This window comes from Lichenostomus cassidix, chromosome 4, assembly GCF_008360975.1.
Source record: "Lichenostomus cassidix isolate B80296 chromosome 4, HeHo_3.0, whole genome shotgun sequence".
Taxonomy (NCBI): Eukaryota; Metazoa; Chordata; class Aves; order Passeriformes; family Meliphagidae; genus Lichenostomus; species Lichenostomus cassidix.
This window is the reverse complement of record NC_139484.1, coordinates 37950358-37968964: the sequence shown is the minus strand read 5'-3', so window position 1 is coordinate 37968964 and position 18607 is coordinate 37950358. Positions and strand designations below refer to the sequence as shown.

The 18607-nt window shown below is 36.8% G+C and overlaps 1 long non-coding RNA gene across 1 annotated transcript in view; it reads right to left on the bottom strand.

Annotated features, from left to right (window-relative positions):
* Positions 1 to 16444, bottom strand: part of LOC146438271 (uncharacterized) — a 181443-nt gene extending 164999 nt beyond the window's left edge. Inside the window, exons 1-2 of the long non-coding RNA XR_014851723.1 lie at positions 16146 to 16444; positions 6213 to 6279 (exon numbers count right to left, since the gene is read on the bottom strand). This is a non-coding gene — a long non-coding RNA (uncharacterized LOC146438271). The remainder of the gene's footprint in view (positions 1 to 6212; positions 6280 to 16145) is intronic.
* Positions 16445 to 18607: the final 2163 nt, after the last annotated feature.

Genomic DNA, 18607 nt, shown 5'->3' with positions numbered 1-18607 from the left:
GTACCACTAACCAGCTCCATAATGCAAGGTCATTCTAATTACCTTCTCCAAACTTTATTCTCCCCTCTGTGGCACTAGCAATCATGAAGACACTTTGAAATGCTGATGCAGCATTATACTGATTTATTTTGAAATATGCTATATTTAATACTAATCACTGGAACTGCATATTGGATATTTGCTGAAGTTACCTTTAAAACTACATACTGTGAACAAGGAAGTCGACCACATGTGAAGGTTTCACAAGCAGTGCTTCCTGTTACTAACACTGGGGAAAGTATCAAATAGTTTCTAAGAAGTCCAGCTACTGAGCTAGTTTTTCAAATGAATAAATAAATAATAAATTAATCAGTTGCTAGTGACTGCTTGTGCTTCCTAGTGAAGTTAAGGACCTCGGTGCAGACCAACTGCAGGCGAAGACACTGCTTTGGACTCCACATCACATGCTTTGTACTATTCAACGTCAAGGCAACCATCTTTTCTGATCCCTTGACTTCATACATTTCTCCATCCATCTGACACATGCTAAAAGGTAAAGTGCACTCCACCAGTTTAAGGCCACCAAAACATTCCCCATTCTGAACAAGGCTGAAAAATGGTAGACTGTTTTGCATATAACTGTTGGCATGCATCAGGGAAAGCACTGTCAGATGATCTGAAGAGATCAAAATCTCAATCTAACTCAACATTGTGGCTAATGGCTGAGCATTAGAAATGACAACTAATACACTGTAGTATGATTCCCATAATTGTCACTCTATAACAAAGGGCTTCCAGAAGGGAAGCAGCATTTTATATACATTTTTACTAGAGCAACCTGAAATAATATTCTTTTGGGTTTTTTTCCAGTGGTAATAGTCATGTGCAGTGAATCAAAGGTCTGCATTGCCCAGCAAATTATCCTCTCCCCCTCCCTGCAATTTGGCCTAAAGTAGATGCCTGGGAAGTAGATATCAGAAAATATATATCATTCTTGCCTCAGTGGTTTCCCAACAGTCATTTTCATTTAGAGCCTTTTCTGATTTTGTAATGTTTTTTGGTTTTGAATTTTGTGTTAATTACCTCACAGCTTGTAGGGCAAAGTTTCTTTTATGCTAATCAGCACATGGTAACAGAAGCAGAAACTGGTATTAATTTCAGATTTTACAGCTAATATTATGAAAGCAATACATTTGTGTCCCATTCAATTTCCCAGCCAGCAGTGACTTTGTTGGTACAACATGTAGCCCTTCCCAAAACAATGTCTTTGGAAAGTTCCCACTGATTTATATGTCCCAGTCTCCCTTTCCATGATAATGGAAGATATTTTATGCTAAACCAGAACAAGTTCATTTGTAATAGCAAATTGCTTTTATATATAAAGCTATGAGTAAGAACATTCAATATATGAATTCACTATTATTTACCTACCTGATTTAGTGACCAGTGCTTTTCTCTCCTGCTGTTTCTCTCTACTGTAACACTAGGTCACTAAAAAAGATTTTTTTATTTGCTATATATAAGATCTGTAGGAGCTTCATTCCACCTTATGTAAAGATAAAAAGCCTTATTATTATATTTCACTTCAGTCTATTTCACACAATTTCCCTGTGGCAGGTAGGAAAAGGTTTCCTTGTTGTTAGAGTTACTGGTCAGCTTTAGACAAGACCTAGACACAGATACCCTCAGAGGCACATTTAAGCTTCAAGCCTGAACCCTCATCTCTTTTGTGAGCAGAAGGGCAGGTGTAAAAACCAAAGCTTATTTGTTCACTTACAGAGTTAGAGAGTTGTCCTCTTAAGACATTTGTCCCTAACTAAGGGGCTGGAATCTAGCCCAAGCCACCTGCAGAAAGCAGTGGCACCACTAGTCAAAAGTGAATTCATCAGAACATCAAAAGATACAGAAGTGTTTACATGGTGGACTACTTTGCTTGTGAAGTGGACCTACTTTCAGTCAAATAAAAAATGAAAAATGCTTACAGAAGAATGAGCTTTAAGAACAATTTATCTCACTCCCTGTCTATTTGAAATAAGTTCAGTTTTAAAGCAAAGAAGAAAAAAAGAGGAAAAAAAGGGTCAAGAGAACCATGTAATCTAGAAGTAACCACACCTGAAATATTTTAACTTACAACATGAACTCTTTTATGATTGCTGAGTGATTTGTAAAAATACATTCTGACTAGACAGGAAGACATTTCATCTCCAACAACTCTCGTATGCCATATCTATCTATCTATCTATCTAGATAGATATACAAAGTACGTTTTATACATGCCAGATGCAGTCCTCAGTGTTTGGTTTACTTTTGCTAGAGTTAACTGAACAAAGTACCAGAGAACTGGGCAAAAATTTTATTCCCATTAGCACATGGACTCAGTTGTCCTACGACTGCTAACACTTTATTCTCTATCCCATTAAAGTTGCAGCAAATGAGCAGCTTTTTGAAGAAAACTATACCAGTGGCTAAACTAATCAAGGTATACATGAAAGTGGTAAACCAGAGGAGAATAAGACAGAAAAGATATTATTACAATTCTGATATTTAGACCAACTGATCTTCTAAGAGTATCTTTTATGCTTTCATTTTCTTTGATCTACCAACAAGCTTTTTGTTTGTTCTTCTAGCTTAATGCATTCTGTGCTAGTTGAAGAGCTTTTACTTACGACTCATTTATGGAAGTAACCCTTGAAAGCATGTTTCCCAGGCAGTCATCATCATTTTGATTACATGCTAACAATGCTTCTTTATGCAAAAGAGGGCTAGACTCCCCAAATCCACAAGCATCATGCACTTATCTCAAAACTCATCTGGTTGAATAGCATGATAGACTCTTTTTCAGTTACTAGTTTACTCATCTATGTGAATTAAGAGTACACCAATTACTTTATGTCTGGAAGTAAAATAAAAAGCGGTCTCAAAAATTACTTAATTTCCTGTAATTTAGGAAGTCTTAATTTAAATATAGCAGATTCTAATTAAGGAATTGGGTTTCTGCAGTCTGGGTCTACCTGTATCAACAGGTTTTTGAACTGTACAAGCACAGTACTGGAATACAGCGGAAAAAAGCACTCTGAAAACATCAGATCATTCAGTTTCCTAATATTTTAGAGATGTAAAAAAGCACATTCATGTCAACACTGTGACTTTCATATTATGACTCTCCATCCTTAAAATAATCTTTGTAATTTCTTATTGGAAACCAATAAGTATTTTTAAAAAAAACAGAAATCCCACAAAAGTTATTTTTTCATGCTTTAACTCAGGATGAGCAAACCAAACAAAAAACCAAAACTTCACAAACAGAACTGGACACACATACACACACACAAAAAAAAAAAAAAAGAAAAAGAAAAAAAGTAACAACAGCCATTAGAATTATCAGAACAGACAGAACTTCAAAACACAGAAGATACAAGATGAAATAAAGCGTACTGAATTATTTTACTAACATATTGCAGTAATGATAAACTGCACTCTTTTTAAAGATGTTTCTATCAAAATTCTGAACTTTAATGTTTCCCTTTCCAGGGAATATAGTTATTTTTCTTATTAATTTTTTTTAAGGTCTTTTACTGATCAAACTTCCAAGAAGGCATCTAAAACCCACTGGTATTTGGAGACTTTTGATCACAGTATAGTCTATTGCTTTCCCTTCATATTTAAATAAAAGGCTACAAATTCAATCAAAACCAACTATTTACAGTCTTGTGTAATATAATGAAAATGCAATATCACATCTGGTAATAAGCCTTCTTCAGTGCATAAGCATGGTCCATCTATAGAGATGCCCAGATAACGGGCTCCCTGCTGCTCTTCATCTCCTTCAAGCCATAGGGTATTTCCACAACGGCAAGAAATATAGCTGAACACAGAAAACACAAATAAAAGCTACCCCTAACCAGCTGAGCACCTCTCAAAACAGCTTTTAAACAACATGTGTTAGAATAGCTGAGCTTTCAGGATAAGGTACACATGGGCCTCTAGATGTAATCAGAATTGGTCTGACTAGTTCCACTATTTATTCACTATCTATTATTTTGGACTATGGGATGGACATTAGAATATGTTCCTGAAAAGTCACCAAAAATACTAATGAATAATAAGTTGTTTTTTTGGTTTTTTTAAACTATTTCTTTATTGGTAGTGAAACAAACATATTTTAGTATTATATTTAGGATAGCAATGGAATCCTCCCTTTTTATCCAATTGATAGAGCTGCAAGTGATTAAACAGAAAATGGATCTTTCTTTGCAAGACCAAATACTGCCTCTTAAGCAAGTACAGCGAACCTTTAAAATTCATTTGCCCCTATGTTGGAACAAAATATCATCTGTACTTCTAGCTGATACTAACTTCTTTGACATTTCTTCACTGCTTACTTGAGAAGCAAATTACATGCATTGGCTCAATAATATCATAGCATGTGAGGGCAAACAGATTGACCAATTAAAGATAGAAGCAGATATCAAGGAAAAAATAAAAACAAAACAAAACAAAACAGTTTACCACAGAGCTTGAAGATGAAAGCCCAATTCTCCCTATTGATTTCTCTAGAAATCAAATCCCAAGTTTTCTTTGGAAGACACTCAACTATTCCTCCAGCCCCAGTCTCATTTCAATTGAACAAACTCAAAAACCCCAAACCTGAGCACCCTCAACATATTTCAAAAAATAGCATCATGTGATGAAGAGCAACCATTTTTCCCCATAGAGACCAGACTGTCATCAGGAAGAAGTTTAAATTTTATGATGATCAGGAGAGATGTAGTTTGCATTTATGTAAACATTTATATAGAACCCTTCAAGTGCTTTCAAGTGTAACAGACCACTAGCAATAAATAAAAAGCTTTAAAAAAAAACCTTATAAAAAGAAATTGACCAAGGAAAGGTTATAAAGCATTTCCTAAAATGCTGCATACTACCCAGCCCAAGATCTTCATTTTACAAATTAAAGCTGATTCTCCCTTCAAGATCACCAACTCTCCCTTTACTTAAAAGAATAGTGAAAAAATTCAACATCTGTGTCAACTTGTATACACACCAAAATTACTGGAGGTAAGTTGATTTGAGAATACTCAGTTTATCTCTTAAAAAATTTAGTTAGATCTCAGTTCACTGTACCACAGCTTGTAGAGGTGGAAGATGCGTATAATTGTTTTTGATAATTCACAGGTAGAGATGAATTTAGGAAAGGAAGTACTGACTTAATACTATGCTCAAAAACAAATGGCCAAAACTAGTCTTTATACAGCTTTGTAACGACACTGATTGTTACAGACCCCTCCAAATGCTACAGGGTTTACTCTTCTGATCTTGATCAGACATTGCCCCAAGCTATGATGTCCTGAGGTCATAAAAGCCCTCTAGCAGCATCACACTCTGCTTCTGAGTGCAAGACTGCCTGTCTCCCTCCAACAATCCTTATTCAGTATCTAATGAAAACTGAAGGCAAACTGGAAGCTAATAAAAGACATAACCTTCCTAAATCAATCCCTTGGTAATAAACACAGGAACTGATATAAATTTACTTTTATATTCAATCTTACAACAGGTCTGTGTTCAAAATTCATTTACAAAGGACATAAAGCCTTAATGTGAATAGCAATTTCACATTGCATTGTTTTGCATGGAGACTGTTAAAAGCTGTTAAGAAGAGCAGCGTCTTTATGAAAGACCACAAAGTCTTTTTTTAAAAATTATTGCTGATGGCATAGAGCCACTTATTTTTAACCCCGGCTACAAAAACCCAAAGCAATAACCTAGAAATAGCCTATTGTGAACTACTTTTGTACCTTTGTTCAGTCTCTCAGAAGGCTGACTCGTTCTCCATCTAACATATTAATTTTCTGCTTTTCTGGTCTCCTGTTATCCATTAAAATATAATAAAACTCTCCGTAAAGGTATAGCAACTCTTCCACTTCAGTTTCTAATAATTTTAATAACTTCAAAAAATTGTTTCATAACCACAATTATGCCATTCAGTGAAAACACTGGGAACTATAGCAAACTGAAATGTAGGCCTTTACTCCAATTTGGTTCTCCTTGTGAAGATAACGAAATATTCTGAGCCAGAGCCATCTGATCCATGGAGACAACCTACTTGCATATTTCAGCACTGGCTATATAGTGGGTGGCAATAACGGCTCCCCACAATACATTTAAAGTAAATATCAAAGACTTAAAAAGAAAACTTCTTCATTAGAAAGAAATTATAACACCTAAGCACTTACTGTTACTTCCTGGCAGTAGAATCTCTGTTCTGAATGAAAGCATGAAGCTATAGTTCGAAGTTATTGCCTGTTAAGAAGTCAAAACAACATAAATATATTAATTTAATGTAGAATAAACTTTGAATTGCAGAAGCTAATAAGAATTTTTTCATTCTATAAATAAGAAATATACCCACAATAAGGTCTATGTTTTTATCCCTCTCCTCTCCCCACATGAATTAAGAATCACAAATGCAGGACAAGTGGAAACTATGTCTTTATAGAGACACTGTCACAGAATGAACTCACAAATTCTGCCTTGGGATCATAGAAACAAATTCAAAATATGCACAAACAAAAACCTAATGGAATGAAAAATAAGCTCTAACACATTCTAATACTCCAGCAGTAGACCCAAATTACTACAATATGGACATACTCACTTATAGCTGGCAAATTAAATAGGACCAGATACTAAAGACATACATTATATATAATTCTGCTGACTTCTTAATACATTGAAACTGAGATAATGGTATTTCCAGTTTATCACTTATTCAACTGGACTTATCAAGATCTGAGAAAAATGTAAATCTGATCACATTGCCAATGTTCAGTCTCAAGTATCAGCTACAGCTAGTGATTAAATAGCATAAAAATAGTTTCTTACATTGGTATATTCTAGTTTTGACATAAAAAAGGGATCTGTGACAGCCGAAAGAAATAAACAGGAAACCAAATTAAAAAGCATTTTTTATATGATTTGTTCACTCTTACAGATAATCCTACTTGTATTTTCTCTTCCCTATACAGAAATACCAATTTCTAGTAAATGAAATAACAAATAATGTCAATTGTCATATATTGACAATGTCAGGTCTTTAGGATTCATGAAAGTAAAGTCCACAGATGTTTCCTAAAATTAGAAGTTATCTCTGAATTCTCAGTGTGACTCCTTACATGCTACAGTAGAATGAATATACCATGCCTATGTACCCCTAGCTATTGAGATCCTACAATTGTAGAAGCAATAAAAAGATAAAAAGTTGTCATTACAGATTATAATAATCTTTCAAAGTAAATATGTATTTGCAACCATACAAACATCTTAGTTTCAAGTACTGTTCCATTTTCACCTTTCTCCACAGACAAACTCTATGATTATTTAAGTAGACTTAGGTTTTATTTTAAACGCTACCAGCATTTCACTTACTTTATACAACATAAAAATTGAGATTTAATACTAAAGGCAAGACACAGATATCCTGCAACAGAAACACCTTATTTGCAGATTTATCAAGAAGGTAATTAAGATAGAAGTGCATGTTTCATTTTATGTGGCCTCCAGATCAAAATGGGGAAAAAATAAATTATACCAGGAGATCTTTGGATAAAAGACAGCAACCAAGTTTAGAGAAGCAGAACTTTGGGCAATTGTTGGGAAAGTTGCATGATAAGATTTATATAAAAGTAATAAATTGCTCAGCAATAAAGACATGAAATAAACCCCTCTATTTTCTTTAAATATATTTTTTGCTGTAAGAAAAAGTAGAAACAAATTCCAAAGTGAAAGCACATTTTGTCCATTTTTTATGCACATTTATTAGCATTTGTCCAAAATGCTAATATTACGCAAAAGTAGTCTTCTTAAACATAGGAGATATGAAGACACCTTTTACTTTTTGTACAGGTTGAAAAACACATAATATGCAACACGTCACATTTTACAATATTACTCAGTAGTATTCACATCATACAACTTGGACAATTTAAAGATCACTGTTTTCAGACTTGTTAGGTCATTAAAACAGGAGATGTTTCAGAACATGTTGACATGCCTGAATGCGAGATAAACAGTTGCTCAAAGTCTAGTGGGTCAAAGTCAGTCTCAAAGTTTAGTGGGTCTGTTTGTTTGCTTTTAATATTCTCACTTCACAGAGTTAACTGTTGTTGTGCGTCAAGAACCAGATTTAATTCACTGTGTCAGTTAAAAAACAATAGCCTTAGTTCTCCGTATTAGCAATACCTGCAACAGAACTCTTTGGTTTCGCTCATTTCCTATTTCTACTGTTAAAAAATATTAATTAAAATGTATATAAATATATAGGAGCCTTTACTAAAAAAATGAGAACAAGAAGGCCTAGAAACTGAATATGACCCATTGGTAAAATAATAGGTTTGGTTTATAACTATGTTTGTTAGTTTGTTTAAACCTTTGTTCCCAAATAAAAGCTTTCTGCTGGAGTAGGAGCACTGTAACATCAAAACTGTGCTAGGCAGAGGCTAAAAAAGACATCTGGAAATTAAAACACTTTTTAGTAAACATCAGTGTATTGCCTTGAATAGAAGATACCTTGCAAAGATGCTTATCCCAGAAAAGATGCTTGACATTAAACTCAGAATTCAACTTGTTCAAAGCTGACAACTTTGAACATGTCTGCTGCTAAGCCAGTGGCAGGGAAAGAATGGAACTCTGCTTACACTCCTACACTGACAAGGCTTCAGACCTGCAGCAGGCATGAGAGCAAGTATCTTTTACTCTACTTATTAGGAAAATCACAGCCTAAGCTTTCCTTGTTTGTCTGTTTCAGGAAAATTCTGGGCCAGTGAGTGAAATGATATTTCTTTTTGGACTGCATTATAGACTTACGTCACCCAGATAGATACTTTATTATATCAAAAGAAAATTTAAAAAGCTTACAGCCAATAATTTTTTAAGCTACATGCAAATCCAACATAATTTAAAAGCATTCAAGTGGCATCCACTTGTGACTGTCCCCATGTGAACAAAGGGCCTGATTAGATGATAAACATGGTTAAAGTAGGATAGAGCTTAAAATAGGAATAGGGAAGTAGAATGTGTGCCGAACTGGTTTATTCCCTCACAATCTAATAAAAAAACCTAGACAATCTTATAAACAACACAAAATTACACACAAGGACTAGAAGACCATCACCCATGAGTGGCAATTAATCAAGATTTCCTCAAAGGTGAGCTTGAATTCAGTCTTAGTGCTAAGGACTTCATGTGGCAGCCACTCAAGGTATGCAGTTCAAATAATCACACAGCTCATTCTGTCATTATGAAACACAAACTCTGCCAAAGAGTGACAGTTCTGTGTAGAGCTGTAAAAACAAAGCCCCAACCCCCCCAACTCATAACATGTAATTCACCATTGTTCAAACTTCGCAAAATTCATAGTACTAGCACATTTCCAGCTTACCTTCTTTCACCTTTTAAACCCTTTAATTAAGGCATGGAAGTTGTGGTTTGCTCTCTGTGGATGTTAAAGACGATTTGTATGCACCTCTCAACATAAACATATATATATACACACACACATATATAAACCACAACCAATTGCTCTGTGACCACATCTGGACTCCTGTTTTCCCCCTCACAGAGAAAATTTGAGTTCTACACCAAGGGCACTATTAATTGAAGTGCAAATTTTAGAGACTATCTTAACATTACTGGCCAGAGGCATAAATTCAGTTCTACATGTAGGTGAGTGAAGTAACCATTAAGCAATCAGAGGGACAAAACTAAGTTTAGCTACAATGAAATGGAGTAAACATCAGGATCTGTACACAGATTTTGGAATTGCAGCTAAAACTAGCTTTTTTTTTACATTATATCTAAGGGCTTATATAATGATGAATATAATTTATATAATCTCCAAATACACTGGAGAGTAAAAAAACCCCTAGATCACTTATGTAAGCTAAATTTTCTAAGCTGCTATATTGAAAAGATAGGTGGCTGTAAATCGCTTTCTTTTTTGACACACAGTAATTGCTATTTCTTCCCAATGCTGACTGTAAATACCACATTTTTCCTTTCCCCTTTAAGAAAAAAAAACAAAAAAAAAACAACCAACAAACCAAACAGAATGGTAAACTCATCAAAAAGTTTGTTGATAGCTCAAGGATAGCTGATCAAAATCTGTTAAATCAGAAATGCACTATTTACTTCATTTTTTTGAATTATTTTCATAAATTTTATAGATCTTTCTGTTCAAAGAAAAAAGATAGTCATCAGCATATTTTGTTCCTTAGGTGTTGTCTTCCTTTTTGTTGTTTTTTAAATTAAATAAACAGACGTGGATAGGTGTTTCTCTTTTTAGTCAGGTGGAAGGCAAGGTAAAAACATAACCAAAAAAATAACCTTTTAGAACAAAATCAAATATTTAACTTCGGAGTAAGAATTTTCTTTTTTTTTTAATCCCACGTAACAACCTTAACTGTACACATCTTACAGTGCAGTGCAATAAATCCGTATATGTGATCACTAGCAATAAAAACAAACAAACAAACCAACACAAAACACCCTAAAAAGAAAAATTACCAAAAAAAAAAAAAAAAAAAAGAGAAAGAAAGAAAATAAAATGGGACATTTCCTACAAAACGTGTAAATAACATTTCATCAATTAAAAAAAGTAAACCAAACTAAGGGAAATTACTGTTTGAGTGGTAAGAATTTACTCTCATTTTTAAAATGCATATCCTCCAAAATAATTGCCTTTCACAGCTAATGACAATGGAAACTGCAACAGAAAACTGTGAGACTATTGGAGGTCTGACTGCTTTGAAGATCAGGTATCAGCAATTAATTATTAGCATATCCAGTCAGTAATGAGCTACATTTTATTCTTTTTGAACAGTTATATCAAAATTGCTCACAGACCACATAATGTGGAATGCAGAGTATAACATTAGACCTGCAATGTGCTGGTGCAGATGCAGCAAGTAGCTATTTACTGGCAAGGCAATGGAGATGATGCGTTGCTCTAACAGACAGAAGCAATGTTTATTTTAATTAAATGGCCAGACTATTTCCAGGACTGAAACCAACATAAGACTGAACATATCTATGAGATTTGGGCAGACAGAAGAGGAAAACTGACTGAAACCCCTCACTGTCCCTTGCTGACAAGGGTAGGGTGGACTCCTGGAGATGAGAGGGAGGACTTTTAGCAGAACCTCATCCTAATGATATCAAAAGTATTTATTGATTTTTACATTTTATAAGCCTGGTAACTAGCATTGAGAAAAGTCCTGCCAAGTATACCTTCCACTTTAGCTCAAACCTAGTAGTGCCACACAAACCACCCCACTCGCTCCTCCAAGTTTCAGCTCCCTGTGCTGGGTAGAGCTGACACCAGAGAAACTGGAGCAGGAGGAAGCGTCTGCCACTGACTGGTAATTACAAAGGGCTGACAGGGCTTGAGATACCAAAGTGCACGCAGCATTCTGTTCTGACAGGCTTGAAACACACTGTAAACTACAAGAATTAATAATGGAATAATCAATTCCTTTCTTCATGTCTGCTACTGGCAGGAGCTTACTGGCCGCATACCTTCTGACCAGCAACCTGTTTTACATGTGGGCATAACTTGTGGCTGTAAAAACATACACACAAAATCGTGCAGAATAAGCAGAAGTATATTCATATAAATTCAAAGTTGTTAATTAATGGTGAGTTACTTATTCACTTTGATTCTGAATAGATATTTTATACTGTTGGGAAACCTCTTTTCATAACAATTGTATGAGCACGCTTAAGAACAACAGCAGAAAAAAACACTGCTTTAAGGAACATTTAAGGATGAACTATACCTAAAAAGCAGTAATAAAAACACCTAAGAGCCATCAAAAAGAGTTCTATAGAAATCAGTTTTTATATGGTGAATCATAAAGAGGTGAACATTTTTTATTATTCATAGGCAATTTATCACATTTATATCTGCAGCAGTATGTTCCTATGATAGGACACTGAAAGGAAAATTTCACTCTATTTCTGACTCAATACAAGCTCCACTTGTGCTTCAATCATATTTTACATCTACTCATTTAATACAGTCCCTCAGTCACAGTTCATTCACAAAAGCTCAAAGACAGTAAGAAATGACTGGGTAAACACTTACTGTGCATTTCTGAAAATATACACATTGGCAAATGGGAACAACTAAAACTGAACAGTAAACTGGACAGAAAAACGTAACTTTTGAAGCAAGCTATCATCTAGGAAAGGTCTTGGAACAGAAAGTATATCCTTTGTACAACACAGCCAACTGCAGAGTAGTGCATCTCCTGAAGGTTATTGACTTCCAAGTCACATTAGCACAAAAACCTCAGTACAGAACTGTACCTGACCTAACAAATCCTACACTTCAGGGACAAAGCTTATATTACTGCATGCCCATCACATCACTAAGGAAGATGTATTATCATTATGCAATATAATCCTATCATGCTGCACTGCACAGAATCATCAAGATTCAGGAATTAAAACCAGCAGCAGCACACATACCCACACTATTTTCCACTGAGTGGCATCAATAGTATCACCCTGTGTTGGGGTGTTCTTTGTTTTGAGGACTTGTGTTTGGGGGTTTTTCTTATCATTTTTTGGGGGTAGACAGCTCTGTCTTTCTTTGGTTTTTTTTGGTTTCTGCTACAAATAAAATCTTGACCCCACCTGCACCAGTAAACATATCATAACGCACCGCAACAGAGAGTACCCCTTCCTTTTTTCCCCTCTCTCTCCCCTAAACCGCATCTATGGTGTATTCATGTGCTATTCAGAGTGCATGCACTACAGTAAGGACCAAGTTTATTGCTTGTTTTCCCTGGGGTGTAATGTTTTAACCAGTACTCTGTTCCCAGAAGGAGAAAGAGTCTTCAGAGGACAAGACTTCAAAGATTGTAAATGAAAAGAACCTGCTCAGTTCTAATGTAAGGAGCCATTAAAGTGCCCGTGGTGGGTTGACACTGGCTGGATGCCAGGTGCCCACCAAAGCACTCTATCACTTCCTTCCTCTGCTCGACAGGAGAAATAAAACAGAATTAAAGTGTCATGGGATAAGGTCACATATTGTCTCTGTCACTCCTTCCTCCCTCAGGGGAAGGAGTCCTCACATTCTTCCCCCACTCAAGTGTGGGGTCCCTCCCACAGGAGACAGTCCTCTGTGAACTACGCCAAAATGACTTCTCCCCAAGGCTGTAGTTCTTCAGGAACTGCTCCAGGATAGGTCTCTTCCATGGGGTGCAGTGCTTCAGGAAGAGACTGCTCCACCACAAATCCCCCATGGGGTCACAAGTCCAGCCAGGAGCCTTCTCCAGTGAGGGTTCTTCTCTTAATGAATCCAAAGGTTTGCCAAGAGCCTGCTCCAGCATTGGTTTCCCACAGGGTAACCATCCTAGGTTGCAATATAGATGCATTCTACGACCACCTCCACAAGCTGTTAAAGCAGGTGGGGCACAGGTTGTTATCTCCTGCTCTGACTCACCCCTGATAACAGACAATGAGCCATCAAGGACCCACCGCATGACTCATGGAATTATCTCATCCTATTTGAGATGCTCTGCCCAGGAGGGAGGAGCCAAGCATTCCCACATGGATATAACCTGGCTTTAGCACTGCACAAGTCAGCCCTGTCTACTGGATTCCCGGAGGACAAGAGCTGCCACTGGACCTTCAGGTGGAGACCAGACCTTCCACAGGACCACTGCTTCAACATAGCTACTTCACTTGGACGGCTACCAGCACCTTGATTAACAGGATGTCAGGTTGTATCTGACTCTGTCAGTGTTTTTTCTTGTATTATTGCATTTATTTTTAATTTTCCTATTAAATTATAATTCTGACTTGCAATCTCCCACTGGTTTGTTTTCAAGCTAGTACAGCAACAGACTCATTCAGACACCCCCCTGCTCTGGTGGGGGTCTACCATGGGCTACAAGTGGATCTCTACACCATCCTTGACCTCCACGGGCTGCAGGGGCACAGCTGTCTTGGCCTTCACCACAGGCTATAGGGGAATCTCTAGTCTGGCACCTGGAGCACCTCCTGCCCCTCCTTCTGCACCGACTTTGGCATCTGCTGAGCTGCTTCTTGTACATATTCTCACTCCTCTCTCAGTAGATCCATCTTGGAGCTGGTTGGCAGTGGCTCCATTAGATATAAGGGAAGCTTCTGGCAGCTTCCCACAGAAACCACCCCTGCCCCTTCCCCTGTCTTTAAAAAGAAACAGCCCACCACTACTTTAAAAGAAAGTTTTAAAGTATTGATAATTAAATAATACTTCTGAAAAAAAGTTCTACAGTATAGGTTGTAGATCTATAGTGTGTCATTTAAAATAGGGTTACAAGAAGCAGTATTATAGTTAGCAATAATTAGTGGAAAATAGGAGTGAGAAGATGAAAGTTCGTCTTTTAAAAGCATCAAAAAAGAACACAAAGAAATTTCTTTTCACTTATCATGTATCTGACATTTACAAAAGTGTCCCTATGCCTTTGGAAGTTGATTTTTCTTTTAAAAGAGTCTGAAACAAGATTTCTTATAGGAAGACTAATTGGTGTGACCCAGCTTTCTGTGCCTGCCACTTGTTTTTAATAACTTCCAAAGTCATAGACATAACTATGAATTGGTATTTAATTTTATCACTTAAGCTGCCTTTTAATAAAAATCCTATTTACAGTTAGCTTTCTAATTCACACTGTTTCAGGTTTTCCCCCACACTTCAGCCTTCCTCCTACCAGGCAAATATTTGTCAGCCAAGTGGCTTTTACCAGACTGAGACATTAGCTTATTCTGAAGTTTCCATACGAATACCTGCAGTTGGAAATTCAGCCCACAAAAACCACCACATCTTGTTAAAAAGACTAGCTTCTTGCAAGCTTTCAAATAGATTTCTTTGCTTAGGCTTGACTGTGTTGTAAACCAGTCTATCTTTAACATTTCATACATAAGTGAATTTCAAGTGAGTCACAGGAGAAAATGTGGTTTGGTAATTTGTTTCAGCAAGTACAACTGGTTTGGTAGTAATTAGAAGAAAGACCTTTAGAAGGGAAATGGCAAAGTATGTCATTCTTTTTCTGTTCACCTTAACAAACTCTCATTGAGAGATATATAATAAGAACAGAATGAGGTAAGACAAGAAGATGAGATGTGGGAAAATGGGAGTAGAAAGAAAATTACACAGATAGAACTGGAAGGAGAGGCAGAAGCAGAAGTGAACACTGAAAAGAGAAAGTGCTCAATGAGAAAGGCATCAAAGTGTATGAAAAATTAAATATAGGATAGCGAAAGAGTTAAGCAACAAGAGCAAAATGGACTAGATTAGGTTTCAGCAGGAAAAAAGGGTAAATGTTACAGGGCACAGCTTAATGCAGTGCAAGAATAGAAAGCATGGTAATAGTAGTAGAAGAACCAAGCAACAGCAGCAAAACTCCTCATGCTTCATCTATTCATAAAGGCTCAGAGCTTGCCACTCTGGGACAAGAGAACTGTTCTACAGAGCTGCCCAGCTGGGGAAGGACTCCTGCAGCATCCCTCATTCAGAGCTATGTTTATTATTTTAAGAATACTGCATGGAGTAGCCCAGCACAAGCTGCAAAAACATGGCCTTTAGTTTCTGTTACTGGCCCAGCAGCATACATGCCTGTGCTGGTTCTCATTTACAGCTACTTTGCTATTCCCAAATCATTTGCTGGTTCCATAGAACAGGCTTGCAAACAGTTACTACACTATCCACAAAGGACAACTTATGAGAACCTCACCTTCCTCCCCACACCGATGTCCACTCTTTGCCATACCCAATATTTCAGTGCAAACCTCCATCACCTGTTCCAGACTACACAAAACCAAGAATGTGTTTGGACTGTTCCTGTCTGAGCCATTTGTACTTGACATGCCTCACTTGTTAGCACGTTTCTTGTCAAGTCCTTCTGCAGTTTGGAAAAGCAGTATCTTCCACTCTGCCAGGACTAGTGGGGAGACAGGGAAAAAGAAGGGAGGATTCAATCCTTCCTCCAAGATTCTTCAGGGTTTGTATACTAAGTTTAACAAAATAAAAGGTAAGTAAACTTATTTAACTCCAGCTTTTTCCTTCATGCAGAGTGTAACACTGTATCCAAGCACTTCTATTTATCAGCCAGGCCCACACCTACCTAGTTCCAGAATCATCCAGGTTCTCACTGGTCTTCTGCTCCACACCCTGTGGAAGAGTCTTGCTGCTCAGAGGCTTTCTGCTGCTAGGCCACACGATGCGTAGCCCTGGTGGCTTTTGCTGACTTTACAGGAGGAGCAGTGAGGCTTATTGAGGGTTTTTTTCCCACCTTGGTCACAAACACATACTCTCACAGTTCTTCAATTAGCAGAATACAGTGCCTACTTCTTCCAGTTACTCTTCTAAATTTCCGTGCTTTCTTCTTTGCTAGTTGAGGTTCTCCTCCATTTTGCGCCTTCTCCACAGAGCTTTTCTTCCTTTTCTAACGAAGGCCCCTGCTTTACTTCATTTGTTTTCAGAATTGAGCCGGTCTCATCCTGCTTTACTTCATTTGTTTTCAGAATTGAGCAGGTCTCATCTAAATAAAAACAAATAAACCCCATCTCTCCACAGCAGCTCAGCCTTCCTCCTCCAGCTATGAGAGTCCCAAAGCCCAGCAGTGCAGTGCAGTGCTGCCCTGAGGGCTGTGCTGGGAGCTGCTGTGCCCAGGTGTGCTCAACCAGCCCTGATTGGCACTGCTGCTGCCTCTGCCTCTCTCACTGCTCTGTCTTGTTTGCTCCAAACTCACCCATTTGTCCCTTAACGCCACACACCTGCCTGACCTCCTTGCCCTGGCTGCACCACTCCGCTCAGGTGAAACCCTTCTGAAGCTTCCTGCAAAAACAAAATGCACCCCACAAATAAATGAAAGGGAGGCTTTATGCTCAGATTTGCTTTGCAAGTGGCTTCATATTGAAAAGATGTTTTTAGTGTTGTAATAAGCATTTTACTATTGTAAGCCTGTTTCCTGTAACAGAGTAACAGTTTTCCCAATCTTTTGGGAAAGGCACTCTTATGGAAATCAGCTGCAGAGGGCAACCAGCAGAGCAGCTGCTGAGATTGCTTCTGCAGTTACGAGCATGTTAGGAGACAATGTTTTTTGCTCTGATGTAGCATTAACTTTAAATCTTGAACAATGATCTGGAACAGCGTTTTTGTCCAAGCTTCCACTTTTTTTCTCCTCTTTTCCTCTCACATCTTTTAGTTACTTTCTAAATTCTATTTTCATCATGCTTTTTCTAGTTGGCTTTTTTTTTCATGCATGTATTACCGGATGTCAAAGTATTTATAAAATAAAAAAGGAACAAAAAAAGCATAATTAAATCCTCACTCTATTAATGATTCTTTTAGTTTTAGCAATCCCTTTTTCACCTGAGTATTTACACTGTCAAGTTCTTTTATATTATGTAGCAGACAACAACCCTGATCTTCACTGGAGTGCAATAGCAGCAAAACTATAATAATAAATAGTTATGTGCTATTGCTTTTCTGCAGTTATTTAACACAATTATTACCAAAGTAATAACATTAATGCCTATCTCCAGATGCTTTGCTGAGAAAATGGAGACAATAATGAGAAGCATGGCTTACAATTAAACAAAGTGCAAATTTATTGTTGGGAAAGAATTACAGTAGGAACAGGGAAAGTTGCAGAATTGCTCATCACATTCATTTCTTTTGCTTTGTATGTAGAAAGGTTGGGGTGTCAGGCACTACTGGAGTTACCAATAGGATAATTAGGAGAAGTTTGATGCACAGACAACACTAAGGAAGTGCACAGTAACGTGGAAAGCTTCTTATGAAGCTTATGATGTAGGCTTTGACTTACTTTAGATTAGTCATGCACTTAAATTCCCTCCATGAATACATATTTGTTCATCTAAATACACTGTATTTTTGTAAATTAAAGAAACAGACTGACTTCTATTTGTATTTTCCCAAAATAAAATTCCATTTTGCAAATAATTCAAACCTTTGAAATTTTAACTATCTTTTTTTAACTGTTAGGAAAACAAAGTAAAAAAAAAAAAAAAAAGCTTAGGCTTTGCTTCCCTGTCAATGTCACTTACACAACGGTGTTTAAATTTCCTTTTTCTGAAGTATTGGGAGAAAGTGGATTCCTAGTTTTTCCTCTCTCAGAGGTTCAAAATAAAATGAAAAATATTTTCTACAGATTGCTTGGGTTCAGAATTTATTCATGATTCTTGATGAAAAGAACTATAATTGCAAATGTCAGTATAATACAGAAAATCAGTTCAAATGGTTTTACATTTTGTAAAGTGGTTGTCTTACTGATCAAACAATTCTGAGTATTCATGGGAAGCTTTTTTCCTTTTGTATGCAATAGTGATAGCAAGGATAGACATTAATAAAATATATGCTAAAATTATTCCAAGATGTACATAAAAATGTTTGGAAAAAAAGAGGAAAAAAGAATTCTGAGTGTTTCTAGATAACATGATCCTTACACCTGTACCTGCTACTAGTTCTACTTTTCTTTCATTTTGTGACCACAGCTTTTGCATGCTGCATCAACACACTACTAGAGAGAGGCTTAAATTGGTTGTCACATAATCTACTTTT